The sequence below is a fragment of the Mus caroli genome, unplaced genomic scaffold (genome assembly GCF_978045245.1).
Source record: "Mus caroli unplaced genomic scaffold, Mus_caroli_1 scaffold_10, whole genome shotgun sequence".
Classification (NCBI taxonomy): domain Eukaryota; kingdom Metazoa; phylum Chordata; class Mammalia; order Rodentia; family Muridae; genus Mus; species Mus caroli.
The window spans coordinates 98751608-98775421 of record NW_028227265.1 but is presented as its reverse complement, the minus strand read 5'-3'; the positions used below and the strand labels follow the sequence as shown (position 1 = coordinate 98775421).

The 23814-nt window shown below is 40.3% G+C and overlaps 1 pseudogene; it reads right to left on the bottom strand.

The window, feature by feature from the left end:
* The window catches only part of LOC110300188 (disks large-associated protein 5-like), an 89649-nt pseudogene that overhangs the window by 10650 nt on the left and 55185 nt on the right, over window positions 1-23814 (bottom strand).

The window sequence follows — 23814 nt, the reverse complement described above, 5'->3', positions numbered from 1 at the left end:
CTTTTCTGTTTGCGCCTCACTTCTATTCCTCTCACTCTTCAGTGAAAATCCATTCTAAATTTATTTTCCAGGAGCAGCTATCTAAGCCTGAGCCCACGCAGAGATTTATGCTATGTGGCCTTGCCTCAGAGCCACCAAGCATGTGTGGCCACACCCTTCTCACATTTCCGAATCTCAGCTTGCATACCCAGTTCTGTCATTTTTATTTTTAAATTAATCCTCTTCTAGCTCTTAAAATAGAAACAAAACTGTGGGGCTAGAGAGACTGCTCACTGGTTATCTTCAAGAGAACCCAAGTTCAGCTTCCCACACGCAGGTATCTAACAACTCTATGTAATTCCAGATCCAACTCCTTTACTGGCCTTTGTGTACATCCTGCATATAAACTACCCTCCCAAACACACACACAAACACACACACACCCTACCAATAAAAATAAAACAAGAAGCAAATCATTTAGAAAGCTTTGTCTCCTGAGGTCTGTGTTGCTAAAAGTATTGAAGAGACATGTCATTTGAGTAAGGACTCCTAGTCCAGAAAGATATTCTCCATTTTAAATGAAACACTGCACAAGAAAAACACTGTGTTCACTAAGCCCTTACATGTCAGTGGCTATTGTTTTGTTATATGGACAATCTTGGAAGAATATGAATTTATTATGAAATATTTTGTGATAAAAAACAAGTCCTCTGGAAAGGAAACACTCAAACCTTGATGGCTCCTCATGGTGGGCTCTCAACTATTTTCTCTGTTGGGAACATTGTTCAACCTTCTGTGTATGTTCTCTTTATCTGAGCCTCTGGGCTTGCATCTAATCTTCTTGGAGCATGCTTTTCAGTAGGTAATCAGCAGTGCACGTTGTGAGTTTTGACTCAAGGTCTCTTCTGCATGGGTAGAAATATTGTGCAAATGTAGAGCTGCTAATTGGTTTGCAGGGAGTTAAGTTTGACCCATTTTCCATTGAGGCTCAACCCCAACCCCTGTAGCTGCCCATCTTGTGTGCTTTGGGACAGATCTGGGACAGATCATTATGTCAAAAGAAATACTTTTGTCTTTTCATCAGAGGGGCTTTAGCCTAGGCATTTGAAGCAAAGTGCTTGCCCTTTTAAAAAGCTCAGCAACAGGTTAGGTCTTGGAAGGGATTTGTGGATAATATTCAGCAAGAAGGTAAAACAGAAGCCATTTGTTAGACATCACTGTTAGCAAAACAGCTTTATGAGTACAGAGATCTGCTCGAGGGAAGAGTGCACTGCTTTGCCTCAAAAGCAAAATAACTGAACCTGTTATAAGTACCCAGCGATTGAGAAATCACAGCTCCCTGTGTCCCCAAACCCTCCCATCGATCTGTGCATGAAAACAAATTAGGAGTGACAGTTTCTCCACAACAGAACAGACTTTTCATTCCTTAGTATAACCCCAAAGTCAGACTTAGAGAGAAAGGAGTCTGTGGGTGTGGGGCCTTCCTGGCATTCTAAGTTTGCAGCGTTCTCATGGGAATTCCCTTGAATTATCAGGAGTCAGTCCTGTGAGATGTCTATGAGGTGGAGAATCACATCATTGATGCTTCAGGAATCACAGGCAGCAGAGTTCCTGTGGGAACAAGCAGACTTTGCTTCCCAGTTATCCCCACGTGGTGTAGACTGCCTGGTCTCCACCGAGCCCATAGATACTAGTTTCTGAGCTGCAGCTAGCAAAACATGCATTGCTTATAGTAATATTAAAAAAAAATCTCTAATTCTGTTCAATCTTAGTATCAGCAAACCATGCACTTAGAATTAGGTACAAAATTTGTGTTATAAAAAACAACCCTGCCTGCCTCTGCCTCTCAAGTACTATGACTGAAGGCATATACCACCATACCTGGATCAATTTTTTAATTAATAATTTTTATATCACATTTTGATCATCCTCTTTTCCCATTGACACCTCCCCCTCCCAAGGTTCTCTTCACTTCCTTATTTATCCAACTTCATATTCTCTCTGTCTCTGTCTCTTTGTCTCTCTTTCTCTGTCTCTCTGTCTCTCTCTTTCTCTTTCTCTCTCTCAAAATATACAAAAATGAAAATCAAGCAGTAAAAACCCAGCAAGACAAAAATACCTACCCCAAACAAAACAAAACAAAAGCACACGTACAGAAAAACATGAAGTCAGTTTGTATTGGGCAATTATTCTTCGCCAGGGGTAATGCCTTCGAGTGTGGTTGATATACCCAGAGACACTCCACAAAAGATAACTGATTTTCCTTTTTCACAGAAGGTATGAATTGCAAACAGCTTCTTGGTTTGAGGTACAGCTTCGTGTCTGCTTCCTTTTCTTCTTTTTGAAAATTCATTTGTATTTATTCACTTTGCATCCCAATCACTAGCAGCTCCCTTCTCATCACCCCTCCCACAATCCTTCTCCTCCTCCCTCCTCCTACTCTGAGAGGGTAGAGGTCCCCCTGGGTATCTACCAACCCTGACATATCACATCTCTGTAAGGCTAGCACTTCCTCTCCCACTGAGGCCAGACAAGGCAGCCCAGCTAGAAGAACAACATATCCCACAGACAGGTAACAGCTTTGGGGATAGCCCCAGCTCCAGTAGTTTGGGACTAACATGAAGACTGAGATGCACATTTACTACATATAAGGTGAGGGGGCTAGGTCCAGCCAAGTACAGTGTTAACCCACTGAACACACTACCCCATGTTAAACCAGAATGATACTTCCTATTCGCCTATGCCATGTTACGTTCCATCTCCTATAAACTAGGAGGTGTCTTAGCTTTAATCCTATCAATCCTAATCTTAGCCCTTCTACCTTTCCTACATACTTCAAAACAATGCAGCTTTACCTCCCATCCAGTCACCCAAACTCTCTACTGAATCCTAGTAGGAAATCTCATCTTAACCTGAATCAGAGGCCAACCTATAGAACACCCATTCATCATTATTAGACAACTAGATTCTGTCAGCTATTTCTCTATTATTCTAATCCTGATACCAATCTCAGGAATCATTGAAGAGAAAAGACTAAAATGAAATTTTTACCCTGATAGTATAAATATTGCTTTGGTGTTCTCTTTGGTTGGTGATTTCATCTCTGAGAACCCCAAGGGTCCAGGTTAGTTGACTTTGTTGGCCTTACTGTGGAGTTTCTATCCCCACTGGGGCCTACATTTCTTCCCCTAACTCTTCTATAACAGCCTCTAAGCTTCCTTCATCTACTGTTTGGCTGTTGAGTCTCCGTATTCATCTGAGTCAGCTGCTGGTAGAGCCTCTCATAGTATAGTCATGCTAGAGTGCTGCGTGTAAGCATAGCAGAGTGTCTTGATTAGTGTCAGGGACTGGTGCTTGCCAATGGAATGAGTCTTTAGTTGGGCCTATTATTGCTGGGCACTGGCTCCCCTTCTAGAGGACCAAGGTTCAATTCCCAGAACCCGCTTAGTGGTTTTTAAAACCTTCTTCTTGGTAGTAGGATTTTGTCTGGTTTGATCCTGTGAAATGTGGTCACAGTTTCAAAAAGAGTTCATTTGTGCATCAATCCTGTTGGGTCTCAAAGATTCTTTCCTTGGAGTCATCCACCCCATCTCATGGAGTAAGCCTTAAATCAGAAATCATTGGTTACTCCCAAAGCATTTGTACAACCATCTCTCCAGTGTATCCTGTAGGCATGGCACTGTTGCAGGTCTCAGGGGGCCATTGTTGACTACTTCTCTCCTCTGATAGTATACAAGGTACCTTTCAGCACCATGGATGCTAGTCAGTAGGGATGAAGCTTTTAGTTGCACACTAGCTGGATTTTCCCATACTTGATGACGTGAGAAGTTGTGTCCTCAGCAACAGGACATTATTATCAGGCAATAGAGAGTAACCCATAGCCTTGGTAATAACCTGTGATGTTTGAGGGAGTGCACGAGACCTCTTTGTCCAGTGACTCAAGATGATGGAAGCCATTCCTGGCATGGGAAGTTTTTTTTTTTTTTTTAAAGATTTATTTATTTATTATATGTAAGTACACTGTAGCTGTCTTCAGACACACCAGAAGAGGGAGTCAGATTTCATTACAGATGGCTGTGAGCTACCATGTGGTTGCTGGGATTTGAACTCTGGACCTTCGGAAGAGCAGTCGGGTGCTCTTACCCACTGAGCCATCTCACCAGCCCACGGGAAGTTTTTATTTGGTGGTATAAGGTGTCTAGTTGGTTCATTGTCTCCCCAATTATATGTGTATATATTTTAGGAAGCTTCTAGGGTACCAGGTTTTCATATGGCTTTTCAAATGCCATTTAGTTGTCCCTTCCCATATTGGCCCTTTTACTGTGCTCTGCAATCTCGCTCCCCATTTAATCCTTTTAATCTAGCATCCCTTTCTCTTCATAGAGATATATTTTATTTCGCCTACTTTAGAGGAGTTCCTTTTACTATTTAACTAATCTCTGTGGTCATTATGATTGAAATACATGTAGCTTAAGCTAATAGACAGGTGAGAGAAAACATGCAATATTTTCCCATCTTGATTACCTCACTTAGAATGAGTTTTTTTTGTAGTTCCATCCATTTTGACTACATATTTCATTTCTTGTTCTCTTCTTTTTCCTTCCTTGCTTCCTGTCTCTCCTTTTCTCATTTCTCATTTCTTCTTTTTCTTTCTCTCTTTCTCTCTTTCTCTCTTCCATTTTCTCCTCCTCCTTTCCTTTCTCATGCCCCTATTTTCCCCCAACCCCCCGCCACTTTTTTGAGACAGGGTCTAACCACATAGCATTGGCTGTCTTGTAACTCACTATGTAAATCAACCTTTCTTGAAATCGTAAAGATCTACCTGTTTCTGCCTCTGGAGTGCTGGGATTAAAAGCACGAACTGCTGCCATTCCCAGCCAAATCTCATTTTTGTTAACATTTGAATAATAGGCCATTGTGTAAATATATCACTTTTTAAAAAAAATTATTTACCACTTGATGGATATCTAGGCTGTTATGTGTAGAGCAGCTATGAACATGGGTGAGCAAGTATCTCTATTATAGGATATAGAGACCCTTGTGTATATGCCCAAGAAGAGGGATACAGTTGGACTTTGTGGTAGACCAATTATCAACTTTATGGAGCTCTTCCAAGCTTTTTTTTCCATCATGGCTGTACCAGTTTGCATTCTACCAGCCATAGGACAGTGTTTCCCTTCCTCCCCATCCTCACCAGCATGTGATATTATTGTTTTACTCATCTTGACCATTTTGACTGGGGTCAGATGAAATCTGCAAGTAGGTTTCTTTTTGATATTTGTGAGACAAGATCTCTCTATGTAGTCCTGACTATCCTGAAGCTTCACAGATAGACCAGGCTGGCCTCAACCTCACCACGCTTTTCCTTATTCTACCTCTCCGGTGCTAGGATTTATATTTCCAACACCATGCCTGGCTTCCAAGTAGCTTTCAATTCACATTTCCTTACTGGCTAAAGGTGTTGGCACTTTCAAAAGTGTATTTAGCCATGTTTATTTCATCGTTTGAAAATTCTGTTTTGTTCTGTATTATATTTTTAATTTGGATATTTATTTTTGTGATATTAAGCTGTTTTTTAAATTCTTTATATATTCTGGATGCTAATTCTTTATTGGATGTACAATTGTTAAAGACATTTTCTCATTTAGTAGCTGCTGCTTTGCTTGTATGGTGTATACAGAAGCTTTTTAACTTCATGCAGTCTCATTTATTAATATTTTATTTAATGTTTGTGCTATCAGCATCCTGTTCAGAAAATCCTTCCATGTGCCAATGAGTTCAAGCCTATTCCATACTTTCTCATTTATCAGATCCATGGTACCAGGTGTTATGTTGAGGTCCTTAGTCCATTTGTAGTTGAGTTTTGTGCAGGATGATCTATTTTCATTATTTTATATGTAGCCATCCATTTTCCTCAGCATCCACTTCTTGAAGATGCTGCCTTTTCTTCAGTGTGTATTTTTGGCTTCTTTGTAAAAAAAAATCTTGGCCCAAGTTTTTTTTCCCCTCTAAGTGAGGGTTATGCTCAAGAGACCTTTCTGGGACTCTTGATCTAAGCAGTATTTTTCTGTTCTCTTAATAGAACTCGTAGCTCTTAGTATTCCCTGATATTGCTTTTTCCATGTACACATCTATTTCTTGTCTATTCCCCTGGCTAGGATGTCAGTTTCCTAGTTGAAAGGATGCCTTTGGCCTTATTATTTATCCTCATAACTCCTGCTACTGGCTGTAGTGGGTATTTGTTGGGTGAATGACAGATGAATAAATGAAGGGCTGGAAACAAAGGCATGAACTAGTGCTGCAGAGGTGGTGGAACACTCAGTTCTGCAGATTCAAAGACAGAGGCTGGAAACCTTGTCCAGGTGGCAGTAGAAGTGACTGTGAGTGAGCTATACTTCCTTCTCCAATGGTTCAGCCCCATCCCTAACCCAGCTTATGGCTACCTTGGGTGTAGGCGAGGCTAAGGAGCAAGACTATAATCACATTCTCTTGTTGCCTGCATGGCCTGACAGTCTTCAAATCACACTTTCCCCTCTGCTCAGCCTGCCTGGATCCCTGCCTTTCAACTTGGCTTATAAAGAAATAAAATCCCCTCCTGCCATTCACACACCCACGACAGTGAAAGTAGATCTGTGGTTTATAGAAGACTGCTCGCAATTATCACTGTGTCTCACTAAGATGCTGGCAACTTCATTGATTTTTTTTTTTCTTTAAGGACAAAAATGCTATCCATTGTTTCTGCTTTAGTCTGCAGCATTTCATAAAACACCTTGTCTTCTGGCTTGATCTTTGAGAGCCAGGCATGTTTTTAACCCTGACCTTAATCTTTGATTTGACTTTTCACCTCCTCTTCCCAGACCCAAGTGACTTGTCCTTGCTCATGGAGTGTGTGTAATACTTATTCAACATCCAGGCATCCTCCATGGCAATAGTCACTGTCACCTGGACTAGTCTCCCTACACCCACTGCAGCACAGCTGATGACCTGCCAACTTCCTTAGGGCTCTCTTTAAGTTTGTTTTGATTGTGACATGGGAGCAGGGCCCAGGAGTCCTTACTGGGACCAGGCTGATGTCCAGCTCAGATATATTTATGCTTGGAAAGATGATTACAGATAGCTGAGAAAGAGGCCTCCTTTTTGATTTTCTCAGAGGATTTTATTCAATCCTTGAGGTCAGAGGTTAGGCTGGGGTGCTTTCTCAGGCTCTCACTGGAATGTAATATAGTATGTTATTGGATGTGTCCGTTAGAAGTTCATAAGATCATATTTTCAACTTGAAGTTTGCTGCCATTATTTTATTTTCTTTATTTTATTTTATTTTATTTTGCTAACCACACTGGGATGTGTTCTGATATTAAGGAAGGCCAAAGGAGATGCAGGTCTTACATGTGTCCAGGTTGAGAAGAAGGAAAACAAGAGACGTGAGTGCCTGTTAGCATTTAGTACTTGGGTGTCTAGACATATGAGTGGCTTCATGGAGAGGTGGAAGGAATGAGTGAGAGTCTGGTGACACATGCTGGAGAGGTGGCTCAGAGGTTAAGATCACTGGCTACTCTTCCAGAGGTCCTGAGTTAAATTCCCAGCAACCACATGATGGCTCACAACCATCTATAATGAAATCTCATGCTCTCTTCTGACGTGCAAGCAGAACACTCACTATCTACATAGTAAATACCCCCCCCCCCCCCCAAAAAAAAAACACAACAAAAGAATTCAGAATATGATTCTGGTGAGGTATGGTGATACAGGCCAGTAATCTCAGCACTAAGAATTTGAGACAGAAGGATAATGGCTCAAAGGACAGCCTACAATATAAAGTAAGACCTGATCTCAGACGAAACAACCCAGCTCTCAAACAAAATTGGATCTTGAAGACAATGAAAAACAACTGAAGTATTAAGAGTCCAAATAGTCTTTGTATTTACAAAATATCACTCTTGTGACAGAGTGGACTATTGATAAGAGAGGGTAATATGAAGGGATGGAAGATTATAATAGAAAGTCAGGCAAAGGGCAGAGGAAACTTAAAGAGATTATGAAAATTGAAATGGGAAAAATGAATGATGTTGTAGGTTTGTCTTACATTTTACTTATTTTAAAAATAGACTTTGGTTTTTAGAGCCATTTCAGGCTCCAGAAAATCACATGTAATGCCATCACTTTGTTCCATCTCTATATGCATACAATGTTTCTGCCATTATTAATATCTTAAATTATCTGGCACATTTATTTTTATTTACTTTTAAATTTTGTCAACTTTGTAAGTGCCTAGAGTTTATTGTGATCATATCCATTCCCATTATTCTCCTTTATTTCATAGTACAGTAGAGGAGACTGTTATTATTATATCCACTTAGTCAAGCATTGATAGTAGACCCCTTTGCTTCCCCACCTGGGAGCCTATGACCTCTCTCACTTCAAGCTTTTGACCAGGGTTGAACTACTAGGCATGCATTTCCCCTGTGATCTGGCATCTAGAACGAATCAGAAAATGGTTGATTGACTCCAGGACTGTCATGCCACTATTGCTTTACTGTACATCTTGCCTGGTGTCACATCTACCCCGACCAGCAGGAAAGATGCAATACCATGTTGTCCTTCTTCAAGCAGGTTTATTCAGGAACACTTTGCATTGCAATGCAGGAACGGGAATCCGCTGAACAACCCTGGGGCACTCCTTAAATACCCTACTGACTCCTCCCAAACACCCCAGTTACATAATGGCAGTTTATTGGTTCACAGCAAGTGATGATACCTCAGGCAAGCTGACAAGGCATGGCATCTGCGCAGTGCAGGCAGCTGGGATGTGGCTAAGTCTGAGGTAATGAGGAGGTCAGGTGCAGGTCATAAGACCTGGCAGCCATTCTGGGTGCCATCTTGGGGGGCGGCCACACTCGCTCCTCACATCTCCCCCTTATTTATTATTTTGGCAGAGAGAATGCCTGTCTTAGGTTCCCCCCTGCAATAATGCTCCTTACCTGTCATCAGGAGGACAGGCAGCAGTGGTCTGGTCCCTGTCTTAGGTTGGTAACACCTCCAGGGAGTCTTACCCATCATTGACTACTTCTCTAGCATGCCAAGCCACACTTGAGAAGATTGTCCCAGCTCTAGGGCTGCAAAAGCCTGAATCAACAGTGCCTGCACACAGATATACCTTTTTTGCATACAGAAAATGCACCACAGGGCCATTACTCCTGTGGCAATGCAGATGATTGCCAGCCCTCCTATGCCAGCCCATTCCTTGAGGAATATTGCTGTGACGATGTGAACAATGGACTGTCGGAGATCCCTTAGCATACCATCAAGTTGATGTTACCAGTTCCCTGCGAGATCCACTCACATCAATACATCAACTTGTTCTTGCACTAGATCAACTCTCTGATTTAGCTCCTCACTTCTGCACTCTGTCACCATTATCAGTATTCCCAGGAGAATCAGCATCATCTTCTGGTCATCCTTCAGCACGCGAGTCAGTCGTTCAGGTACCCACAACGGCTGGTGGCAACCCTGGGGAAACACACAAACAGACCCTCTTGCCCACACCAACACTGGATCTGGCCCATGCCATTGGCCATCCAACACGTCCTTCCACATAACAGTTGCCTTCTGAGAGGCATCAGGATTACTGAATCTCTCTGCAGCAGTACAATCAAATTTATCTTTATTTGAAAAATTAAGAGTAAATAAGGCCATAGAAAGCTGTTCCCAGGGAGTCATCCCTAGGGCAACTCCCCCTTTTTGTTTTATTAAGCATTCTTTTAAGGTACGATGAGCATGTTCAATTATTCCCTGCCCCTGAGGGTTATAGGGAATACCATGTACAAGATGAACGCCCATCATCTTACAAAAGCTAACAAAAGTATTGGAAGTATAAGCAGGACCATTATCAGTTTGTAATTCTTTGGGTTGACCCCAAGCGCCCCATGTTTCAAAGCAATGAGCTATGACATGACGGGCCTTTTCCCCAGTATGCAAAGAAGCAAAAATGACTCCAGAGGCAGTATCAATTGAAACATGAACAAACTGTACAATTTTCCAAATTCGGCCAAATGAGTTACATCCATCTGCCAAATATGTAGGGGGAGTAACCCTCATGGGTTAACTCCAAAGGAGGGTTGAGGTAATAAAGGAGCACAGGCCTGACAGACCTTGACAATCTCCCTGGCCTCAGCCTGGATGATCGCAAAGTGAGAGGCTAACATTTTAGAATTTGCATGAAATTTAGAATGAAAATCACGAGCAAGGTCGAGGGCAGGACATGCCAGAAATACAGCAGCTTGTGCTGCCTTATCCACTATGTCATTACCCTCAGCCAATGGACCTGGTAACCCACTATGAGCTCGGATATGCTGAACAAAGAAGGGGGAGGATCTATGCAATAGCAAATTTTGTAATTTACTTAATAAATCCCCAATGCTGGACCTAAGGTTCATCCTACCAACCACCTCCAAGATAGCAAGAGCATTAACCACATATTGACTATCTGATATTAAATTAAAGGCCCCTGAATGTTGTTCAAAAACCTTAATCACAATCTGTAATTCTATAACTTGCAGTGAGGCAGGGGGGAATTGTAAAACTATAGGCACAGAGCCTTGAACTAAATAGGCTCCGCATCCTGACTTTGATCCATCTGTAAAAATTAGAGGAGCCCTTTTCAATGGTACTCGAGAGGTAATCACAGGAAAAACTACCGGGTGAGCTCTACACAACTGTAAAATAGGATCTTTGGGAAAATGATTATCTATCTTGCCTAAAAAACTGCATCTTAAAACTGCCCACTCATCTACAGTGGCAGACAACACTTCAACTTGTCTACTATCATATGGTACAATAATTTCATCAGGAGGGGTGTCAAAATGCTGCAAGCATTGTTGTAAACCCAGCAATGCCAATTGGGCAACCGAGGCAGGATAATGGGAAATTTTAGGATGGATCCATACTAAAGGAGCCCCTTGCCAAAGGGCTCCAGTAGGTTGATTTTTCTGATGGCAAAATACATAATGATATAGGAAGATCAACCTCTCTCCTCTTTAAAGCAGCAATTTGAATAACCTTCTCTACTAACTTTAAGGCTTCCCTTCCTTCTTCTGTAAGAACTCTCTCTGAATCCAGGGCTGTCGCTCCTAGCAAGATGTCATAAAGAGGTTGCAATTGCTTATTTGTTAGACCCAGATAAGGCCTAACCCATTGAATATCTCCTAGCAACTTTTGAAAATCATTTAAAGTCCTTAGATGATCAGTTCTCATTTGAATCTTCTGTGGAGTTCTATATCTTTCTGTTATTTTGCTTCCTAAATAATGGATGACCTTGCCTTCTGCACCTTTTCAGGGGCTACTATAAGCCTTCTCTTTTGTAGCTGTTGTATGGTCTTACTATATGCCAAATCCAGCATTTCCTCCGTAGGTGCTGCTAGAAGGACATCATCCATATAATGATAACATTTTATTCTGGGGAATTCCTGTCTAATCTCATGTAAGGCGGCATCTACATATAGCTGACACATAGTGGGACTATTGGCCATGCCCTGGGGCAAAACAACCCACTGAAACCTCTTATCTGGTTCTTCATGATTTACAGAAAGCAAAGTAAATGCAAATCTTACTGCATCTTGTTCATGCAAGGGGATGGAAAAGAAGCAATCTTTAATATCTAAAACTGTCACTGGCTATGCTTTTGGAAGCACTGATTAAGAGCAAACCTCTTTGAATAGGTCCCATAATGACCATTTGTTTATTAATCTCTCTAAGATCATGTAACAGCCTCCATTTCCCTGATTGTTTCTTAATGACAAATATAGGGGTATTCCAAAGAGAAGTAGAGGGGCGAATATGGCCCATCTGTAACTGTTCTTGAACCAATTCTTTAGCAGCCTGTAATTTCTCTGAGGGCAAAGGCCACTGAAGAACCCTTACTGGATCCTCAGTCTTCCAAGTAATGGGGATGACCTCCTCAGTGGCCCCTAGGAAAAACCCAGTTCAACACGACCTTTCTTTGAACACACAGGAATAGGGGACTTCCTGCCCTGCAATGGAGGCCCTAATCCTTTTCCAGGTTGATATCCATAATTCTGCATAATTTGTTGAGCTTGTTGGCTATAAGGCAACTCATTTGTCAATTTATAACCCACTTCTTGCATCAAGTCCCAGCCCCTAAGGGAGATCGGAACAGGGAGCACATAAAGCTGAAAACAACCGGAATGGCCCTCCTGGTCCTTCCAAGTGAGTCGGTGTGAGCTCACTTCGGGCATTTGGGCATAGCCCAGGCCTCTCAGGGTTTGTTCTGACTCCTGACGTGGCCAAGCTGATGGCTAGTCCTTTACGCTAATTATGCTTCGGTCAGCACCAGTATCAAGCAATCCTGAAATAGCTTTTCCCTCTACCTGCAATACAAGTAGAGTTCTCTCATCAAGGTCCATGGAGTAGTAAATTGAAGTGGCTCCCGTAGAACCAAATCCTCTATTCCCTCTTCCTTTATCATTAGCTAGAAACTTGGAATGACAACTTGGCAATAAGAGGAGCTGTGCAATATGATCGCCAGGGGAAATGGCTACAATTCCCTGTGGTGAGGAAACCATAATTTTGACCTGTCCAGTATAATTTGAATCTATCACTCCAGGGTGTACAACCAGCCCTTGAAGGGTCATGGAGCTACCGCCCAGCAGGAGTCCTACAGTATTAGGTGGCAGTGGCCCTTTAAAATCAGACTCAACCAACTGCACCCCCATCTGAGGTATTAATATGAGTCTGGCAGTGGAACAAAGGTCGAGCCCTGCACTCCCTCTTGTTGCTCTCCTGGGCTGTTCCACTGCATTGGCATTCTCAGGTTGGGCCACCCCTTGCAAACTGCCCCATATATTTGAGGGCCTTGGGGTCTGGAGGCCCCCCGCTGTCCATTTTTTGGATGAGCCCTGGTGTGAGAAATAGCCTGTCCATTGATATCTTTCACAGAGCCACACTCATTAGCCCAACGATTTCCTTTCTGCAACTCAGCCCCACACTTCTCCCTGTCCTTAATACAGTTACATACTAACTTCCATACCGGAAGCACCCTCTTGACAAGGACCCCTTGATCCTCAGCAAACTTCAGATCCTTCCCTAATTTCTCCCAACTAGGCCCTGTAAGATGCCCTGACACAGGGAACCATGGAGCCACCTCATCAACGAACAGCCTTTAGAAAGTTTTCTAACGTCTCCTTTTTCAGCCTGATTCCTTTTACTTTCAACAAATCCTTTAATGCTTGGCAAACGGTCTGCCCTGATGTTGTGTTACCCATAACTGTTTTATCTTAATCGTCCTTAACCAGGAACCTTATTGTCTCTAACAGAGAACTTGAATCGTCCCACTTACCTGGGAGCTTTCCAGCCGGCTACTCTGACCTCTTGAAGTTCTGGACCCACAGTGCTCTCACAAAGCAGAAGTCCCCGTATGGGCCACCACTTGTCGCATCCACCCCAACCAGCAGGAAAGACACAACACCACGTTGTCCTTCTTCAAGCAGGTTTATTCAGGAACACTTCGCATTGCAATGCAGGAACGGGAATCCACCGAAAAACCCCTGGGCGCACCTTAAATACCCTACTGACTCCTCCCAATCACCCCAGTCACATAATGGCAGTCCATTGGTTCACAGCAAGTGATGACACCTCAGGTGAGCTGGCGAGGCATGGCATCTGTGCAGTGCAGGCAGCTGGGATATGGCTAAGTCTGAGGTAATGAGGAGGTCAGGTGCAGGTCATGAGACCTGGCAGCCATCCCGGGTGCCATCTTGGGGGGCAGCCACACCCGCTCCTCACAGCCTGGCATGTCATTATTACATACAGCATTCAGACTTCTCAGCTGAGTAGGACTTAGGATGGATTTTCTTCACCAGCAGTCTCCATAACAGGCCTTGGCACTGTGAACACTAGCCATCAGGAGGAAGCCTTCCATCTCTTTTCTGGCTTTATTTATTTATTTAGTTTGTGTGTGTGTGTGTGTGTGTGTGTGTGTGTGTGTGTGTTCTGTACCTCAGTGAGTGGTCTCTTTAAAGATAAGGTCTTACTATCTAGTTTTGGTGACCAACTAAGTAACAACCAGTATTATGTTGGGAAGTTCTGACAGTTCTCTGAGCAAAAACTCATAGGAAGATAGCTTGTACCTGGAATTAGAATGCTGTGTTAAAAATCTGTGACTTCTGGGAGAAGCATTATGTTTATTTATGGCTTCTCATCCATCTTCAGTTGTGGTTAATGCTCTACTTCCCTTCTCCCATCCCACCTCTCCCATCATGCTTAAACCCTTCCATTCCAAGCTTTCCCCCTTCTATTTTCATAATACCTGTGTTCTACTCTCCCATCCCTACCCCCACACTTCCTTCCCATCCCCAAACCCTCATGGCTCTTTTACTGTTTCCTTACTTTTATAGGGACTCCCAACTAATTATAAAAATCTAAATATTTAAATCTAGAATCCACATATGAAAGAGAATATATACATCTTACTAAGTCCAGTATTTTCTAATTCTATTCATTTTCCTGCATAATTTTTCTTTAGTATGGAATAGAATACCACTGTATAAGTTTATGACATTTTTGTTATCCATCCATCTGTTAATAACCATCTAGTCTGATTCCATTGTCAAGGTATTGTGACTAGATCATCTATAAACACAAATGTGCAATCTGTGTTATAGGACATAGACTTATTTGAGTATGTGCCCAGGAGTGGTATAGCTATGGAGTATGACAGTTCTAGTTTTAGCTTTTTGAGAAATCTTGGCTTTTTTTTTTTTTTTGTGAGTGTGGCTTGGGGATTTATTTAGAAAATACTCTTGATTTTTCAGAGCAGTTTAAAACCTGAGCAAAATTGAGGGCACATATTACACAAGTGACCTCTGGCTCTCTTTTAAATGGCTAAAAATATTCTATATGAATATGACACTTTATTTAAGTACATATTGAAGGACATCTTGCTCTCAAGATTTGAATTTGTGAATAAAGTTACAGTAAAGACTAACTTTTATATGAATATAAATCTTCAGCCCATTTGTTGAACCTTAGGTTGATACAACAACCTAAGACATGGGTTGTTGCATCACATGGCGAACCTATGTTTATGCTTATGAGAAATTGCCCACTGCCTTCTCTCCAAATTCCTGCTCCATTTGTATTGCCACCAGCACTGAGTGAGAGTCAGTCCCTGTAGCTTCACATTCTTGCCAGCATCTGTTGTTGTTTTTGCCATTCTGATGGACATGTAGTTCTATTTTATTGTCGCAGTAATTTGCAATCCCTAAATGAAGTACGATATTGAGCATCTTTTCATGTTAATTCACCATCTGTGGATCTACTTTGGTATACAGATGTTATGACGCCTGCTTTGAATTTTGTCATTTTTTTCCCTGTTGAATTTTATTGTTGTTTTTATTCTGGGAGAAGAGTGGGGAGAAGCTTGAAACTAGATTGCTTATAGCTCAGGCCTTCCTTGAACTCCTGATCCTCCTGCCTTCATCTCCCAGATGCTGGGATTATAGGTCTACACCACCACATTTGGACTGTTGAGCTTTAAAAGTTCTGGTTTGAATTGCAGTCCATCATTTGTGTGTCTTAAAAAGTATCTCTTCTTCTCTGTGGCTTGTTGTCTCACTCTCTATGATAAACATGACGAACAATGGAATTTGAAGATTTTGTTCTCCATAGAAACTAATATCAGCTTTCTTTCATATACCGTGGCGCTGGTGTTATGACAGTCATCCGCAAACCTAGCCTTTTCTCCTCTGTTAACTTTTACGGGTTTTATATTGTTTGTTTGTGTCCATGATTTATGTTGCATTAATCTTCATGGTGTTTAAAGATGCTTTTTTTTTTTAATTAGATGTTCTAGCACAGCTTTGTAAAAATTGTCCTCTATTGACTTGATCTCCTTTGTTAAAGGCCATTGGACTATTTGAGTGGATATTTAAAGGCTCATCAATCTGTTCCATTGATCTATCTGTCCATTCTTGTACCAATACCACACTGTATTGATTACGGATTTTTCCCCCTAGTTCAAAGGCAACAGTGCTGTGACTGTTCAATATTGTATTGGCCACTCTCTTCCAAAACTATCATATTATTAATCTTTAATGCACACAAAGAATTTAACATCTATATGTATCGATGTTATATTTGATATATGTTTATGCAGTGATGTTTAAATCAGACTTTAAGGTAGTTATTTCTTGATTTATTACTTCTTCATGGTGAACACTTTCAAAATTCTCACTTTGAAATATACAGGGCATTGCTGCCATCCATAGGCAAAATACTTTGAAAACCTCCCCAAGAAATTTTTAATTGTATTAGTTAGGGTTTCTGTAACCATGACCACAGCAAATCTTATAAGGAAAACATTTAATTGGGGCTAGTTTTCAGTTTCAGAGGTTTAGTCTATTATCATCATGGTGGGAAGCATGACAGCATGCAGGCAGACATGGTGCTGGAGAAGAAGCTGAAAGTTTTACATCCAGATCAGTAGGAAGTAGAAAGAGAATTGTGAGACAGTAGGCCTGTCCTGAGCATCTGATACCTCGAAACCTATCTCCAGTGACCCACTTCCTCCAACAATGCCACACCTACTCCCACAAGGCAACACCTTCTAACAGTTCTACTCCCTATGAGCCTATGGCAACCATTTTCTTTCAAACCACCAAATTAACTATATCTAATTGAAAGTGCCCATGTACCAACCTCTCCCCACCTCCCCACCATTGTCGTTGACTCCTAGTAGACACCCTTTCATTCTTATCTCTGGGATATCAACAGTTTTACAATCGCATGGTCTTTTATTCAATCCATGTTGCTTCACATGATAGGAGTTCATCCCCTTATTAATTTTTTAACATTTATTTATTTATTTATTGTGTACCTGTGTATAGTGTATATGTATAGTTGCTAGTTCTCTATCTACCTTGTGATTTGCCTGGATTGAACCCAGGTTGTTATAGTTGGTGGAAAGTATACACACACACACACACACATGTATGTATATATATATATATATATATATATATATATATATATGTATGGCATGTGTGTATTCCTTTGTTTAATAGCTGGATACATAAGTTAAATTGTTTTCCTTTCTTGACTCTTGTGAATAAGGCTGCAATGGACATGGAGTTACAGATGTTCTACAACATACTTACTTTATTTCCTTTGAATTAATTCCTATGAATGGACAAAGCATAGGAAGGTTCTAGTTTTAAGTTTTGATGCTGTGTTCCACAATGAGCATACTAGTATATATTAATGTGGATAGTGTTTGGCTGTTCACTTTTATCCACATGCCTAGTGCTTCTCATGTTTAGTTTTTTTTTTTATCTTAATCATTCATTTTTTTTGAAGATCATTTATTTTATTTATATGTGTAAACACTGTAACTGTCTCCAGAAGAGGGCATCAGATCCCATTACAGATGGTTGTGAGCCACCATGTGGTTGGTGGGAATTGAACTCAGGACCTCTGGAAGAGCAGTCAGTGCTCTTAACCACTGAGCTATCTCTCCAGCCCCCATGTTTATCATTCTTCTAAAGGTGTGGTGATTGGTTTTTCATTGTGGTTTTGGTTTATATTTCCCTGATGGTTAGTGATAGTTAATGTTTATGTATCTCCATTTGAATAGGGTCGGTGAAGATTTATTGACATTAGAAAGTTGCTGTTAAGTTTTGGGAATTCCATAAAAAAATCTAGCTACCAATATATTGATTTCAAATATTCCCTCCTGTTCTGTACATTATCACACACTCAAATGAATGTTTCTGTTGCTGTACAGAAGCTATGTTTGAAAATTTATACAATTTTCTGCTTTTACCTTTAATTTCTGTAGTTTTTACCTTTCCATGTAAGTTTTAGAATTGGTATATTAGTATCTAAAACTACTGGGGAATGATCAGCATTGCTTTGGATCTACAGATCAAGTTGTAGAGAACTGGTGAGAACTGTCATTTTAGCAATGCTGAATTGTCCTGTTAATTTTAATTTATTCTTTGTTTGAACTGTTTGTTTGAATGTTATAGTTTTCCTCATTCACATTTGGGTATACTATGACAAATTTGTATCTTAGTTTTTTCTAATTTTAGGGTCGTCACTATAAATACATGTGTTAATTTTAAATTTTAATTGTTGGTGCATAGGAAAATAATATCTGCACACTGATCTTTTGTCTCTATTGCACTTCATTATGTCTAAAGAATACATTTTTGTTATTCTTTTGGAATTTCCTCCTTAGCTAATCACTCTGCAAACAAAGACAGTTTTTTTTTTCAATTTATATATACTTAACTTCTGTTTCTTATCTGAATTGCATTAGGTCAATTTGCAGTGTAATATTACATAGAAATGGTGAATTGTTCTTAGTTGTAAAGAGAAAGCAGTTAATTTCTGGTCCACAAGTGCAATATTATCCATGGGGTTTTTATATATGTTCTCTGAGGCCCCTATATTTCTAGTTTTCTGAGGGATTTTAAAATTATGAGTGAGTGTTAGATCTGGCAAAAAATTCTTTATCTATTGATGCCATCATACAAGTTTTTTCTTTCACCTGATGAGTTGCAGCTTTTAACTTGATATTTTAATACTGATGCCACCTTGTGTAACTGTGGCAAGTCCCATTTAGTTGTCATAAATCTTGTTATATATGGTGTCTTTATTTGATAATATTTTGATGATTTCTGTACTATAATAAGAAAAGATTTTGATCTGCATTTTTATGGTTTTAGTGATGACATAATATATGGGCCTCATAAATGGAAGTGGAAGGTGTTTGCTTCTATTTTCTGAAAATTTTTATATAGAACTCATATCAGTCTCTGTAGGAATTTTTCAGCAATGTTATCTGGAAGCAGAACACCATTTTTTCGAATGTTTTGGAATCTAGACTGGCCTCAAAAATCATGATCTTCCTACATCAGGCTCCTTACTGCAATTACTGGCCTGAGTCACTGTGTGTGTGTGTGTGTGTGTGTGTGTGTGTGTGTGTGTGTGTATAGACTCATGTGTATGTTTTAACTAAATTTAGAATTGCTTGAAAATATACAGGAAAGTTGCATATATGATATGATAGGAAAGAATTTTTCTCCTAAATAGGTTGAGAATAAATTTACTCTTTAATATTCCACCATTCTTGAACAATTTAAGGCTTGTTTGAAACATATAAGGACATCCTCACTTATTACATTATATTTCAACCACACACATCATGTTCCCACACCCTCTCAGTCAACAGTGCTAAGGAATATACATATACCTTTATGTACAAACAGACATCTTCATCTATTTAAGATTGGCTCTTTCTGATTTTATAGGGGTTCACAATTAAGAGGTTGCTCTGAGTCTCAGAAGACTTTTGAAATTTAGTCTTTTGAACATTGTTGCAACTACTGAGACTTTGATAATTCTATCCAGGATCTTAATTCTTGGAAATGGACTAAATACATTTTACATTTTGATGTGGTCATGGGTCTTTGGGAATGTTATGGTTTGAATCTAAAATGTCTTACCCAAACTCATGTTTTGAATGCATGGTCATTAAATGGTAATGCCATTTTGTGAAGTGTGTCCCTGTCTTAGATTTTCTCCACTCAGGGCTTCCAGCTTTTCTGGAAAAGACTTCCCTCCTCCCGGCATCTTTAACATCATGAGATCTCTGTTGTACTGTAAGATTTGCCCTCAGAGCTTCATGCATTGCCCTGCTGTAATCTCCATGACCTCTGAGGAATTCAACCTTGCTGGACATTGCCTGGATTATCAGGGTTTCCTTAAAACTCTTAAGTATAAGCTTCCATGATCCTATGACTCCTGCATGTCTGCAAAACTGGAAACTACATGGAAGATGTGAAGTTCTGTTGCCAGATTATATCAACACTTGGATTATACCAACACTGACTTCTGAGTGTCTGGTTGATTGAACTTGGGAAAACTAGGTGGTTTATAGTTTTGTACTCTGAAACCTTCAATGGATGGCATCTGTCCAATTTCTAAAATTCCCTCAAGGGACTGTGTTGACTACTCTCACAGGTTGAGTGAGATAAGTCTAGAAGCATGCTTCATGTTCTCAAGAGGAAATTAATCAGTGACTTGCCAAGTAGACTTAAGAGGTAGGAATGATTGTGTGGACATAGAATATTGAAAAACAAAGGTGAACAGCTTATATGTTGCACTACGAAATGAAAATGGATTTCCTGTTGGAAGAACTAAGACAAAGAATGAGCACAAATTTGAATTCCCTATGTCTTTTTTTCTATGGTTTATAGTCTGTGGCCTGCCTGGTGTGAGTGTGTGTGTGTGTGTGTGTGTGTGTGTGTGTGTGTGAGAGAGAGAGAGAGAGAGAGAGAGAGAGAGAGAGAGAGAGAGAGAGAGAGAGAGAGAATGTCTGTCCTTACTGATGGTCTGTCCCTAAGAAAGACCTTTGCTTTTTCTTTATTAAACAATGCTGAAAATATGACATGAGAAAGGAATTATGGCTACTTTCCTACTGACTCTTTCATAGAATGTTACAAGGGAAGAAGTTACTTTACTGACCCCAACTGAAACATAATAGCATTCAAAATAGTACGCAGATATTATTAGCCTAATCCACATGTTGATTCCAACATTTAAGGTGGATATTTGTTTTGTTAAAGGTTTCTTCTTCACTGGTTGATACTTTCAGCAAATGATTACAACATAAACATATGCATATAAATTACACTTGGTCTGGGGAATGGAAGAGTACATAACTTAAGATTAAAGCTATATATTATTTTAGGCCATAAAGGCTAATTACATGGGGAATCTAAAGCATCATAAGGTTGGTTACATTGTTTTCTTAAAGGTCAAACTTAAAGCAGATTGCATACACAGACAAGTACATAGTTTTAAATTATCTCACAGCATATTATTAATTTGCTTGCAAGGTTGGGAAAAGTTCAGTCTCATCAAAGCAAGAGGTTATTTTTAGCGTTTTCAGAATAAATCCATTACCAGAAGTTTAAGTAGTGCAAAAAGTCTGTATGGCAGATCTTCTAAGACTTTTGTGAATCAAGAGAAGAGCACAGGGGGTCTCTTTCTGTGAGTGTACACACTCATGCATGCATTTAGTAAAGATTGACAAGAAATAATTGTGCAAGTTTAAATATTGATGGAGAATGTTGAAGATCTAGGGATAAGGGGAAGATTTTTGATGAATCTGAAGAACAATTGTTTTATACTTGAAGGAAGACATTGGAAAGAATGAGATGCACAATTATTAGACAGTAGATCTTGAGATTCTGATGCTAAGGCTCTGCACAGAGACCTCCGTGCCTTGTCAAATGCCCTGTGTTTTGCCACAGGTGATGTCTGAAGAAGTGAAGGTGTTAGGGTGTGATGGTGGATTCAGTGGAATGAGACTAAGTAATAGCCATCATGACTAGAACAGACTTATGTTATGTGGAGACAGAAAGTTTATGGGTTTGTCACTTATGTTGTAATTTCTCTGTGAAATAAGGAATTTTTTCTCTGAGAATGAAGTTTCAAATGTGAAGAGAGTATCAAAGATCGGAAGTAATATCATGACACATGAAGGATGGAATATTTTGTATAATAATGAACTGGATGATTTCTGAGATAATTCAAGGATATAGTCAAGGCTTGCCTGTCATGACTTTGTAGTAGCGATTATCTGTACGCTTTTGTGAGTGTCTATATCTAAGCACAGCATCCTAGTGAATACTAAGAAAATGTGTTTTCTGGTCATGGGGATGAAATAATTGGCTGAAATGAAAGTCACTAGAGATGAAATAGGTCAGCTCAGGTAGATGTTAGGGGCTTTGCTGAGCTGTCTCTAATAGCTTTCCCTTTCTGTAAGGTAAGAACTAAAGAGCACCTGATTATGTGTGTAAGGGTATTTTTATGCTGCATGTGTATATAAACCAATATGTTATTTCTATACGGAATATTTGCAGTGTGCAATGTGACCTTTAAATTATAAAATGACTTTGTCAACTCAAGAAACTCAGAGCCCCAGAAATCAAATCATTCAGCTTTTTTTTTAATCTACTAAAGGGCAGCCTAGAAGAGGTACAAACTGTAGTAGAATGTTTGCATTCACTGTGGTTACCTGGGAAACCAACTGACATGGCAGCCAGGGAAGCAGACAGGCAATTCTAACGTCTCCTTTCCTCCAAATTCAAAAGCCCAGCTTCCCCACCCTACCCCAGCTTTGTAGCAGACCACATCCTGAGGTCTCCCTTTCTTTTCAGCACCCATCGTAGATGGCTCACACAGATTTTCTACTATAGCTTTCCTCACCACAGATCTCCCTTTGGCCCAGTCACAAACATTCCTGGGAACCAAATAGACATGCTGGCCAGGGGAGCAGATTGGTGATACCTCCTCTCCCTCCTCTCCTCCAAATCCAACTCTCCAGTCACATCCTAGTGGATGGTGCTTTGATGTATTCTTGAATTTCTAGTGAAATAGAAGCAGTATTAAAAGTCTTCCCAAGCCCCTCCCCCACCCCCGCCAAAAGCCCAGGACCAGTTAGTTTTCAAGCAGAATTCTCCCAGATTTTCAAATAAGAATTAATGCCAATACTCCTTAAATTATTCCACAAAATAGAAACAGAAGGAATATTGCTCAATTCACTTTACAAGACCACAGTTAACTCTAATACCTAAAGCTTGTAAATACCCAACAAATTTCCCTTATGTACATAGACTCAAAAATTCTCAGAATCCTTGCAAACTGAATTCAAAATATCAGTCACCATGATCAGGTAGAGTTCATCCTAGAGAAATGCAGAGGTGCTCCAAGTGATGTAAATTGATAAATGTAATTTCCCTGGCTAGTTTTTTTTTTTTTCAACTTGTCACAAACTAGAGTTATATAAAAGGAGGAAAACTCAATTGAGAAAATGCCTCCATAGATCAGGCTGTAAGACATTTTCTTAATTTGTCATCAGTGGGAAAGAGACCATGTCAGGAGCCATCTAGGAATGGCTAAGGCTAGCAGATAACTTTCCTGGAGGTGGTCTACCTTTTTGCATGGACTAAGACGGGTGAGCTCTTAGAGGCAAGGTTCCAAAAAGACTTCAATTCAAGATTACTTCTTGCAGCTGATATGCCTTTCCTGTCATTATATAATAATCCTTGGGCATTAGTCCACCCTATTGAGCAGATTTCCTGCAGGTTAGCATAAATATGAACTTTCATGATTTTATAGAATTCCTGATTTGATCTTAGGAAGAATTTCTTTTTTTTTTTTTTTTTTTTTTTTTTTTTTTTTTCTGAGACAGGGTTTTTCTGTGTAGTACTGGCTGTCCTGGAACTCACTCTGTAGACCAGGCTGGCCTCTAACTCAGGAATCCGCCTGCCTCTGCCTCTCGAGTGCTAGGATTAAAGGCGTGCGCTGCCACACCCAGCACAGGAAGAATTTTTTTTTAATTAGGTCTTTTCTTCATTTACATTTCAAATGCTATCCCAAAAGTCCCCCAGACCCTCCCCACCCACTCCCCTCCCCACCCACTCCCGATTCTTGGCCCTGGCGTTCCCTTGTACTGAGGCATATAAAGTTTGCAAGACCAAGGGGCCTCTCTTCCCAATGATGGCCAACTAGGCCATCTTCTGCTACATTTGCAGCTAGAGACACGAGCTCCAGGGGGTACTGGTTAGTTCATATTGTTGTTCCACCTATAGGGTTGTAGACCCCTTCAGCTCCTTGGGTACTTTCTCTAGCTCCTCCATTGGGGGCCCTGTGATCCATCCAATAGCTGACTGTGAGCATCCTCTTTTGTGTTTGCCAGGTCTCAGCATAGCCTCAGAAGAGACAGCTATATCAGGGTCCTTTCAGCAAAAT